Genomic DNA, 11484 nt, shown 5'->3' on the forward strand with positions numbered 1-11484 from the left:
TCCAGAATTCCCATTCTTTGCAATGTTATCCATAATTTGTTCTGATACACGAAGTTGAATGTCTTTGCATAGTCAAAAAAATACATGTAAACTTTCTGGTCTTCTCTGCTTTCAGCCAATATCCATTCAATATCAGCAATGATATCCATTGTTCTACATCCTTTTCTGAATCTGGTTTGAACGTCTGTCAGTTCCCTGTTAATGTACTGCTGCAACTGTTTTTTAATTATCTTCAGCAAAATTTTATTTGCATGTGATATTAATAATATTGATCAATGATTTTCATATTCTGTTGGATCACCTGTCTTTGGAATGGGCACAAATATGAATCTCCACCATTCAGTTGGCCAAGTACCTGCCTTCCAAATTTCTTGGCATAGACTCTTGAGTGTTTCCAGCACTGTATCTATTTGTTGAAACATTTTGATGGTTATTCTATCAATTCCTGGAGCCTTGTTCTTTGCCAGTGCTTTCAGTGTGGTTCGACTTCTTCCTTCAATATCATCATTCTTGATCATATGCTACCTCCTGAAATGGTTAAACATGAACCAATTCTTTTTGGTACAGTGACTCTTTGTATTCCTTCCATCTTCTTTCGATGCTTCCTACATTGTTCAATATTTTGTCCATAGAATCCTTCAATATTGAAACTCCAGGTTTGAATTTTTTTCTTTAGTTTTTCAGCTTGAGAAACGCTGAAAGTGTTCTTCCCTTTTGATTTTTAAGTCCAACTCTTTGCACACTTCAATATAATATTTTACTTTGTCTTGCTGAGATGCCTTTTGAAATCTTCTGTTTGGCTCTTTTACTACATTCATTTCTTCCTTTTGCTCTAGCTATTCTGTGTTCAAGGAGACATATTTGCTCTTCAACACTTGAAAGAGGTCTTTTGCAGCAGATTTGCCCAATGCTATATGTCATCTGATGTCTTGACTGCTGCTTCCATTGGTGTTGATTATAGAACCAAGTAATATGAAGTCTTTGACAACTTCAGTCTTTTCTGCATTTATCATGATGCTACTTATTGTTCCAGTTGTGATAATTTTTGTTTTCTTTATACTGAGGTGTAATCCATACTGCAGACTGTGGTCTTTAATCTTCATCATTAAGTGCTTCAAGTCATCCTCATTTTCAGCAAGCAAAGTTGTGTTGTCAGCATATCACAGGTTGTTAATGAATCTTCCTCCAATTCTGATGCCACATTCTTCTTTGTATAGTCCAGCTTCTTGGATTATTTGCTCAGCATACAGATTGAATAAGTATGGTGAAGGGATACAGCCCTGACTCACTTCCTTCCAGATTTTAAACCATGCAATATCCCCTTGTTCTGTTTGAATGACAGCCTCTTGGTCTATGTACAGGTTGCTCATAAGCAGTCTCCTTGAAGAGTAAGATGCACCTAACCCAAGGTATGGTATTTTCAATCACCTCATATGCATGTGAGAGTTGGGCAATGAATTAGGAAGACCAAAGAAGAGTTGATGCTTTTGAGTTTTGGTGTTGGCAAAGAATGCTGAAAGTACCATGGAATTCTAAAAGTACTAACAAATCTGTCCTGGAAGAGTGCAGCCAGAATGCTCCTTGGAAGTGAGACTGGCTCAACTTCATCTCACCTGCTTTGGTCACGTTGTCAGAAGGGACCATGCTCTGGAAAAGGATATCATGCTTGGTAAAGTGGAGGGTCAACAAAATAAGAGGAAGGCCCTCAACAAGATGGATTGACAGTGGCTGCAATGATGGGTTCAGGTATAGCAAGGATCATGAGGCTGACACAGGACTGGGCAGTGTTTTGTTCCATTGTACATAGGGTTGCTATGACTCAGAGATGACTCCATGGCACCTAACAACAACAACATTCTGTGTGCAAGGGCAAAGTTATGAGTCTTCTGACATCCATTTTTATCTTCTCTTTTTTTCCTATCTTTTCAATGACTTTTTTATATTTTTCATTTATGATGTCCTTCCTGTCATTCCACAGCTCATCTGGTCTTCAGACATTAGTGTTCAATGTGTTAAATCTGTTCTTGAGAAGGTCTCTAAATTCAGATTTCAGATTGGATATACTCAAGGTTGTATTTTGGCTTTCCTGGACTTGTTTTAATTTTCTTCAGCTTCCACTTGAACTTGCATATGAGCAATTGATAATCTGCTCTATCAGACCATGGCTTTGTTTTGACTCTTGATACTGAGCTTCTCTATTGTTTTTCCACAGATGTAGTCGACCTGATTCCTGTACATTCCATTTGGATAGTCACTGTTTATATTGTTGAAAAAAAATGTATTTGCAATGTATAAGTTGTTGTTCTTGCAAAATTCTATCATGTGGTCTTCTGTTTTGTTTCTGTCACCAAGACCACATTTCTTCCTTCTTTATTCCTATCTTTCCCATTCCAGTCACCAGTGATTACCAGTGAAACTTGATTGCATGTTTGCTCAATTCCAGACTGCAGAAGTTGGTAAAAGTCTTCAATGTCTTCATTTTTTTCATTAGTGGCTGGTGGGTAAATTTGATAGCTTTATTAACTAGTCTTCCTTGTAAGCACATGGCTATTATCCTGTCACTAATAGGATTGTACTTCAAGGTAGATTATTGTGATTAGATATAGATATATTTCTATTGTTTTCCTCCAAAGGCACCCACTAAGAGTGGACTCAAAATTCTAGGCAAGATTTATGATAACTCTATTCCTCTTTATCATTACCTAACAGATTATATTGGTACACCAAGTCTCACCTATAATCCAAGGTTTCTAATGTTCTCCAATAAAGTAAAGTAAATTAAACTCAAACTGGGAGTCCACAATATACAAAGACTTAGAATTTTGCTTGGAGGGAGGAAGCAAATACCCCCCTTTTTTTAAATCAAGCTTTTAATAAGCTTCACTGTACTTAAATGGAAATACCTTCTATGTTTACTATTGATATTTAATTGTGTTCATGTTGCTGCCTTTGTTTTAGCATCCAGCAAGTTGCTTCTAACATCCATTAATTTTTCCTTATATACCTGCTTTTCCACCATTTTTTTGTTCATTTGTCATACTGCAGTGGTTTGCATGTTGCTATGATGCTAGAAGACTATGCCACTGGTATTTCAAAAACCAGGATCACCCACTGTGGGCAGGTTTCACTGGGGCTTCCAAACTAAAACAGAGTAGGAAGAAGACCTGGTAATCTGCTTGGAAAACTTAGCCAATGATGAGCAGCAACTGGGATCTTTAAGCTTGGAAGCAGCCGTCTAGATGCAATGATGGGTTTCTCCTCATCCAAAGCAAAGAAGAATGAAGAAAACCAAACATGGAAACAATTAGTCCAAGCAACTGTTACACCATGTGATCCTCTATATGACTATGAGACCAGAAGAACTAGATGGTGCCCAGCTACCACTGTCAACTACTCAGAGGGAGATCTCTATAGGAGATTCTGGGTAGAGTGGGAGAACAATGTGGAACAAAACTCAAAATCATTAAAAAAAAAAAAAAAAAAGGACTAGGTTTGCTGGTCTGATAGAGCCTGATGGAACCACTGAGACGTGGTCCCTAGTTGCCCGTCAGATCTCGAATTGAACCCACTCTATGGCTTCCAGCCAAACAAAAGACAGGCATGTGAGCTGAACATTTACATTAGGTAGATACACTCCTTGGAGAGATCAATCATGGGAGAGTAGAAGGGTTGTTTGTGCACAGGGAGACAACTCAGGGGGCAGAAGTGCATGGGAGGGAAGGACACAGGGAAGAGGTTACTATGGGGAGGAAGTGGGGGGAGCTGTTGGATTGTTAAATTGTAATCAGTGTCATGAGACAACGTGTATGTGAGCTGCTGCTGTATGGAAAGTTAATTTGCTCTGTAAACTTTCACCCAAATCACAATAAAACTTAAAAAAAAAAAATCTTAGCCAATGATAACCCTATAGATCACACCACAATATTGTATGATACAGTGATGGAAGAGCATCCCCTAGGCTGAAAGATACTCAAAATACACAGTGAGACTTGCATAAAAATGGGATTTGAGCATACCAACATTTATGAAGATAGTGCATGTGATGGATTGAATTATGTCTCCAAAAAATAACCTCTTTGCCTGTGGTTGTCTCAGAAGGCTCCTTAGAAGTGAGCATGGTGATACTTTGACATTCTTTCAACTTGTTCCCAGGAGGAACCAGTCCCTGGAATAAGATATCATGCTTGGTAAGTAGAAGATCAATGATTCAAACCCACCAGTTGCTCCACAAGAGGAACATGAGACAATCTACTTCAGTGATGATTTACAACCTTGGAGATCCAACCAATGGGGATTGCTATGAGTCAGAATCAACTCAAGAGCAATGGGTGTTTTTTTTGTTTTGTTTTGTTTTGTTTGTTTATTTTTAAAATAGAGAGTCAATGAAAAAGAGGAAGACCCTCAATGAGTAGGATTGACAAAGTGACTGTAACAATGGGCTTAAACAATTGTGAGGATAGAGGACCAGGATGTTTACTTTTGTTGTACAGGCTCAATGGCACCAAACAACAACATGCCTGCATTTATAATCCCATTTGGGATGACTTGTCTTTGTTCATGAGGCAGGATTAGTGTAGAGTGTACCTTGAGTCATTCTCACTGGAGACATAAAAGAGATTAAGCAAGCAAGCACAGCAGAGATGGGGTAAATTAGATGCTACAACACATGGAGTTCTCCAAGGAAGTAGGAACCAGAAATTGAAGAAACAAGACATTCCTTCAGAGCTGAAAGAGAGAGAAAGACTCCCCCTAGTGCTAGGGCTCTGAATTTGAGATTCTAGCCTCCTACACTGTGAGAAAATAAATATCTGTTTGTTAAAGATATCCACTTATAGTATTTCTGTTATATCAGTTCTAGATAACTAAAAATAGCTTAGGATGGCAGTGTTTCATTCTGTTGTATGTGGGGTCACCATGAGCTACAGCCAACTCAACAGCAACTAATAACAACATACTTGGTTTCACTCACTGCCATCAAGTTGGATACGACTCAGCAACCCTCTTTGGGTTTCTGAGGCAGTATCTCTACAGAAGTAGATTTCCCAGTCTTCCTTTCAAGGAGTGGCCGGTGGGTTTGAACCACCAGCCTTCTGGTTAGCAGTTACAATACTGTAACAAAGCAGCTCAGAGGAAAAGTCAATAAATTGGTGGAGTTGTTCTTGTAGTCCTCTCTATACTATATCTATCCTCCAGTGAGCTGGGTGCTTGAAATCAGATAGGTAGACTCCCATGATGTGCAATTGCCCAGTCAAGAAGAAGACAGCAGGCTGGAAAGTTCTGGAAATGGAGCTTTATTGCACTCCAGCAAGCAAGGAGCTCACAGACTGTGTCTCTTATCAAGTTCCCTGAAGCTGGGGATTTCAGAGCTGATATAGGACATGGAACAGGGAAGTTGTGATTATTCATGAATTTTCTGGGAACTCATTAACTATGCATTAGGCTCACATGAAGGGGTGTACAGTGGAGGTGCATGTCAAGGCTACCAAGGGGTATGTTTTTCAGGTTCTGAAATAAATATTTATTTCATGTGTGTTTGTCTGTGTGTGTGTGTGTGTGTGTGTGTGTCACTTAAGGACACAGTGTAGACCTATTGTTCATGGGAGAACAGAATTGGTTGGGACAGGAGAATACTCTGGGTAACTAGCAGAATATAAAGCTATTGTCTGGTATTTCAGTTCTTGTGGTCATGCTACCTGGAGCAGGGCAATCTTATGTAGTGAGCTGACACAACTCATCTACACCTGGCTACCACATCCCAGGCCTGCCCCTGCCAAGCACCTACACAAAGTATAATTTGAAGAACCTAACTTGGGCTAACATGTTAATATGTTACTCTGTCAAGGTGGCACATATACAGGGTCCTTCTGTAGCAAACACCTGTACCTAATCCTAGCAAGTGGTGGGGAAGGTGGAAATACAAGGAACTTCAATAGAATGTGAGTGCATTGTAGAAGCTCAATGTAGACAAAAGACCTAGACAAAAACTCAAAGCTTATCATTTCTAATACGACACAACCACAACTCATTGTAAATATTTACTTAAGCCTTCTGGGTCTTAGTTTTTTCACTTGTGAAGTGTTAGATAAACCCTAAGATTCCTTCCTACTAAAAGTATGATGATCCTAATTTTACCTGTTTAAAAGAGTGCATGTATGTGAATAAAGTGAAATAATTTACTTTAATAATATCCTGTACCTTTTGAACATTTGAGCTATTGTATCTTTTAAAAAGCCACAATAATAAAAAGAATTTGGTGCTAGTGAAGAAATAGGCAAACAGAATAGGACAGAAATAGATCCAAGTAAAAGCTGAACATTTTTAATCAATATTTGCAGGCACTGTGCTTTGTGTATTTTTACTATTTAAGCTATCATATAATCTCTGCAACATGAAAAGTGAGGTAAAAAGGTGATGTATTGACACATGATTGGGTGTTTTTACTAATTTGTTTTCTCTCCTTGCTTTATACACCTTGGAATGAAACCAAAAGCAGTTTTCCCTTCTCCTTACCAGGACAATTATCAGGCCTGATTTACAAAATTCTAGCTCAAGATCATCAACCAGTGACCCATGGTGGACTCCAAATGGAAAATCCACAGTGAGGTTTTTTGCTTTTTGTTTTTTGTTTTAAATATATGTGTTGGTTGCCAATATTTTAAAATGATGATATTTCTCATTTTTCAAAAAATCCTGATATCTAACTTCTCTTGAAAAATCACATTTGGCAACACTGAACATGTATTCCCAAACAAAATCAGCAAGACTCGAGTAGCAACTGTCCTTTAAGACTTTTGTTTGTACGTTACCTGCACTGCTGGCCCTGTTGGCATTTCCATTTGCAACTCTGTTCTCCCTTGCCTCCAGGTGTAAGTTTACCACATACTGTGTTTTACTCTCAGAAGAGAATCACCATGAAGCTCCTCATACTGGAGAGTATGGAAACTTTTGGGCACCAAGAGTAAGTGGGAGAAGTGTGAACCTGCTCTGGGGTGGCCATTAGAGATACACACTAGGGAGTGGGGGTGTTGCAGTTTCCACAGGGACTTGAGACCCAGGCAACTGTGTGGGGAGCATGTCCAAAATACCAAAGCCTCATGTGGGCATCGGGGAAGGCTGCAAACAAGCCACAGGGCCTTATGAGCCTAGTCAATATCTGGTGGTGGTGCCACCCTTGAAAGACCCTCACTGCTAAAGGAATCATACTGGCTTTCAATGGACAACCTCAGTTCAGCTTCAGTCTAGGAAAATGGAAAAGAATCTGAGTCAAAGGATTGAATAAACCCTGGTATGCTCTTACACTGTACCACAAATGGAGCCTAAAGATCATGTCATTTTACTTTTCTGCTTCCAGAGAACTAGGCTCCAGAATTTACCATTCCCACTGTCCATCTGTCTGTATTTGTTACCTAATGCTATATAATGAATTCAAATATTAGTGACTTAAAACAATAAATATTATCTCATAGTTTCTGTGACTGGGAGTCTCCATTGAAGTGACAGTCAAAATGTCAGCAAGTGCTAGGGTCATAACTGGCATAAGATAGGTACTCAAAAAAATCCCCTGAGTGGTAAATTCTAAAAAGAGCAGAGTAGACACAGACACACTCAAACACATACAAACACACACACACACAGGGGTAAGAGTTCATATGAGGAATCATCTACCAGCCATGGAGCACCCAGGACTACCCAAGAAAGAAGAACACTCCCCTAGACTCTATGCCCTGATTTGGACCTCTAGTCTCCAAAACTGTAAGACGATAAATTTCTGTTCTTTAAAGCCATCTACTTTGTGGTATTTTTGTTGCAGCAACACTAGGTAGCTAAGATAGAGGGATCTGCTTTGAACTTCACTCAAATGATTGTTAACATACCTAGGTCCCTAACCATGTGGATTTTCCCACAGGGCTGCCTCACAACATGGCAATTCATTTCCCTCAGAGTGAGAAAACATCGATGATGGAAGTCTTTTATAATCTTTTATAACCTAATCTCAGAAGTAATACCCCATTTTTTCAGCCATATCTTGTTAGACTTAGTTGATTCTAATCCATAGCAACCACATAGAACACAGTAGAACTGTGTGCATATGTTTCCAAAGTTATAATCTTTATGGAAGCAGAATGCCACATCTTCCTCCCTTGGATCAGCTGGTGTGTTTGAACTACTAACCTTTCAGTTACCAACCAAGCACTTAAGCACTGTGCCACCAGCACCCCTTTATTTGTTAGAAGTGAGTTGCTAAACATAGCTCACACTCCAGGGGAGTCAATTATACAAAGGCATGAATACCAGGGGCCAGAGCTCATTGAGGCCATCTTAGATATTTCCCACCACACCACCAATAATAAGTCAATAAATAAAATTAATACATACATAACAATAATAAGAAGAGAACATGGGTAGAAGTTAATATGAAAGTACGATTCCATTTTTTATATGAAGTCATATGAAGTTGTTCAATGACCATTCTGCTTTCAAAATATCAGGTAGCAATTGTCAGGCAGAAGCTACTGTCACCAATTTTCTTACTGTACTATAATTTATACTCCAGTGCTACAACTGCTATTTTATATGACATTCCTAAGGATATTTTAAATGATGATTAAAAAAAATACAGCTATATAAATGTCTTGTATTTTATTGTTATTAGCAATATAACAACCAGATGAGCAAAAAGAGGAAATGTGTCCTTTTCCCCATTTATCTTATTTTAGTTCTATACTATGATTTTCTTAGCTGCCATTGTAGCTTTCAAAAGCTAGCTCAATTACTGAAGTGCTAACCATTAAACTAGAAATGATGGGTTTGCCAAAGAAATCAGCTGTTATTTAAAAATGAAAAGCAGAGGAAAAGATACCGTTAACCCTCAATGGATTTCCAGAAGTCTTAGGATATTTTCAAAACCATTGTGAACAACAGAACTAAGTTGATGTTTTGAACTCTAACAAATTATTAAAGGCATGAAAGTGACAATACCTGTAAATAGCTAGATTTTCTCAATCATCTAATAAAAAGCTCATGTACAAACAAATTAATGTTTAAGCATCTGTAAGCCAATTGTTTGCTGCCATCCTTGGTACTTTCCATAGCTTTCACCTGAATAAGGAAGAGGCTACCTATTGAGGTTTGTCTACCTCTTAGGGTGGTCAAAAGTAATGAGGTGTCATCCAGGGAAGAAAATTTTTGCAAACATTTTATTTCAATATTTGAAAGGAAAAGAAAGGTAACTTTCATGAGTAGGGTGCTCAGACACTGCTCTTTGAGAAAGGTTGTTAGCTGCTGCTGACTCAGCCACTGGCTCATGGTGACCCCATGCACAGCTAAACAAAACTCTGCCCAGTCCTGCACTATACTCATAATCGGTTGCCAATTAAACTGGAAAGATCACAATTTTTCCTAGTTTGTCTTAGTCTGGAAGCTCCACTGAAGTATATTCAGCCATAACAACAAGCAAGCCTCCACTGACAGAAGAGTGGCAGCAACACTGAGGTGCATTGGCCAGGAAGCAAACTTGGGTCTCCAATGTGGAAAGCGAAAAATCTACGCTGCACCAACACTGCCTCCCTTTAACAAATACAGTATCATTTGGATTGAAGAGAGAGAGAATTAAGATAATTTCTACATGCCTATTGAGCTTGGTGTCCCCCGCAATGATGGTCCCAAGCCCACAGGCCCCGCAACTCACTCCCTCAAGATGTTTGGTTGTGGCTGAGAAGTTATCATAACTCTGCCTCCTGTTAACTCTATTACATATATGGACATTTTTAAAAACACATACAAATGTTGTTATTGTTGTTGTTGTTGATGATGTTAGGTGCCATAAAGTTAGCTCCAACTTATAATGACCTTATGTACAACAAACAGAACACTACCCAGTCCTGTGCCAGACTCACAGTCCTTGCTATACCTGAGCCCATTGTTGCAGCCACTGTGTCAATCCATCTCATTGAGGGTCGTCACCTCCTTTGTTGACCCTCCACTTTACCAAGCATACAAATACATATGTAAAAATATTGTCTGTCAAATCTACATTAATGGTCATGGGTATTTCCCTGCTCACCTACCCAAACCTGATCATCTTGCCTGTTTTCTATGTATCCACCCATAGATTAATGTTTTCTGTGCACATTTTTTAATGTCCTTGACTTTACTCTTGCCATCTATGAAGTGTAAATAAAAGTAACACCTTTCTCCCTTTGTTATGAGGATGAAGCAAGTAATTGTAATAAAACACTTAGTAGAGTGCATGACACACAGCTAAGCATGTGTGTTAGTTATTGTCATCCAATACCTAGTTTGGTACTAACCAAATGTATATTTTAATTAATAAATACAAATCTTACAGTAATTCTACCAAATAGACATCACTGTTTCTAAGACTGTGGGTGAATAGCCCAAACCTCAGAAGCCAGCCAAGATTACACTCTAGTAAGGAGTCCTGGTACCTCTGGATGGAATATATCTGTGAAATTCCAAGTAATCTATATTTTTGGGGCCAAATCATCTAGTTTTAAGTTAATTGATATTAGTTTCATTCTCACTTGTTCTTCTTCTTAGTCTTTAGTGATGTTTTTCGACCTTAAAAATAAATTAAAAATTACCATTAAATCTATTCTGACTCATAGTGACCCTATAGAGTACAGTAGAACTGCCCAATTGGGTTTCCAAGGCTGTAAATCTTTAAGGACTGTCTCATCTTCCTCCCAAAGAAGAGCTGATGGGTTCAAAATGTCAACCTTTTGGTAAGCAGCCCAATGCTTAAACCACTGCACCACCAGGGCTCCTTTTCCATTCTTCGGTTAACTATAATATGGGAGTAGAAAGAAAACAGTTGCCATTGAGTCAACTCCAACTCATGTCAACCCGTATGTGTCAGAGTAGAACTACATTCCATAAGGTCTTCAATGGCTGGTTTTTCACCAGGCCTTTCTTGTGAGGCACTTCTGTGTTGACTCAAACTTCCAAAATAACAGCTTGCACTACCCAGGAACTCCATATTATGGCTATTAAAGGAAAATTCCATTGTTTTACTTGAATCCTAGTGTAAAACCCCACCACTCATCTGTCAATTTGTCATACGGTGGTGGCTTGTATGTTGCTGTGAGGCTGGAGACTATGCCACTGGTATTTCAAATGCCAGCAGGGTTAGCCATTGTGAACAAGTTTCAGTGGAACTTCCAGACTAAGGCAGACTCAGAAGAAGTAAGGGGTCATCCACTCTTCAAAGAATTGGCCAATGAAAACCTTATGAATCAACATAACACAGGAATCAGATCAACTACATCTATGGGGCGAGATGATGGAGAAGCTCAATATCTTCCACCAAAACAAGGCCAGGAGCTGATTGTGAAGCAGACCATCAGCTGCTCATATGCACGTGTAAATTAAAGCTGAAGAAAAAACAAGTCCACAAGAGCCAAAATATGACCTTGATTATATCCCAGTTGAATTTAGAGACCATCTGTAGAAGCAATTTGACAA

The sequence above is a fragment of the Orycteropus afer genome, unplaced genomic scaffold (assembly GCF_000298275.1).
Source record: "Orycteropus afer afer isolate SDZICR_OR568_19922 unplaced genomic scaffold, OryAfe1.0 scaffold00060, whole genome shotgun sequence".
Lineage (NCBI taxonomy): Eukaryota > Metazoa > Chordata > Mammalia > Tubulidentata > Orycteropodidae > Orycteropus > Orycteropus afer.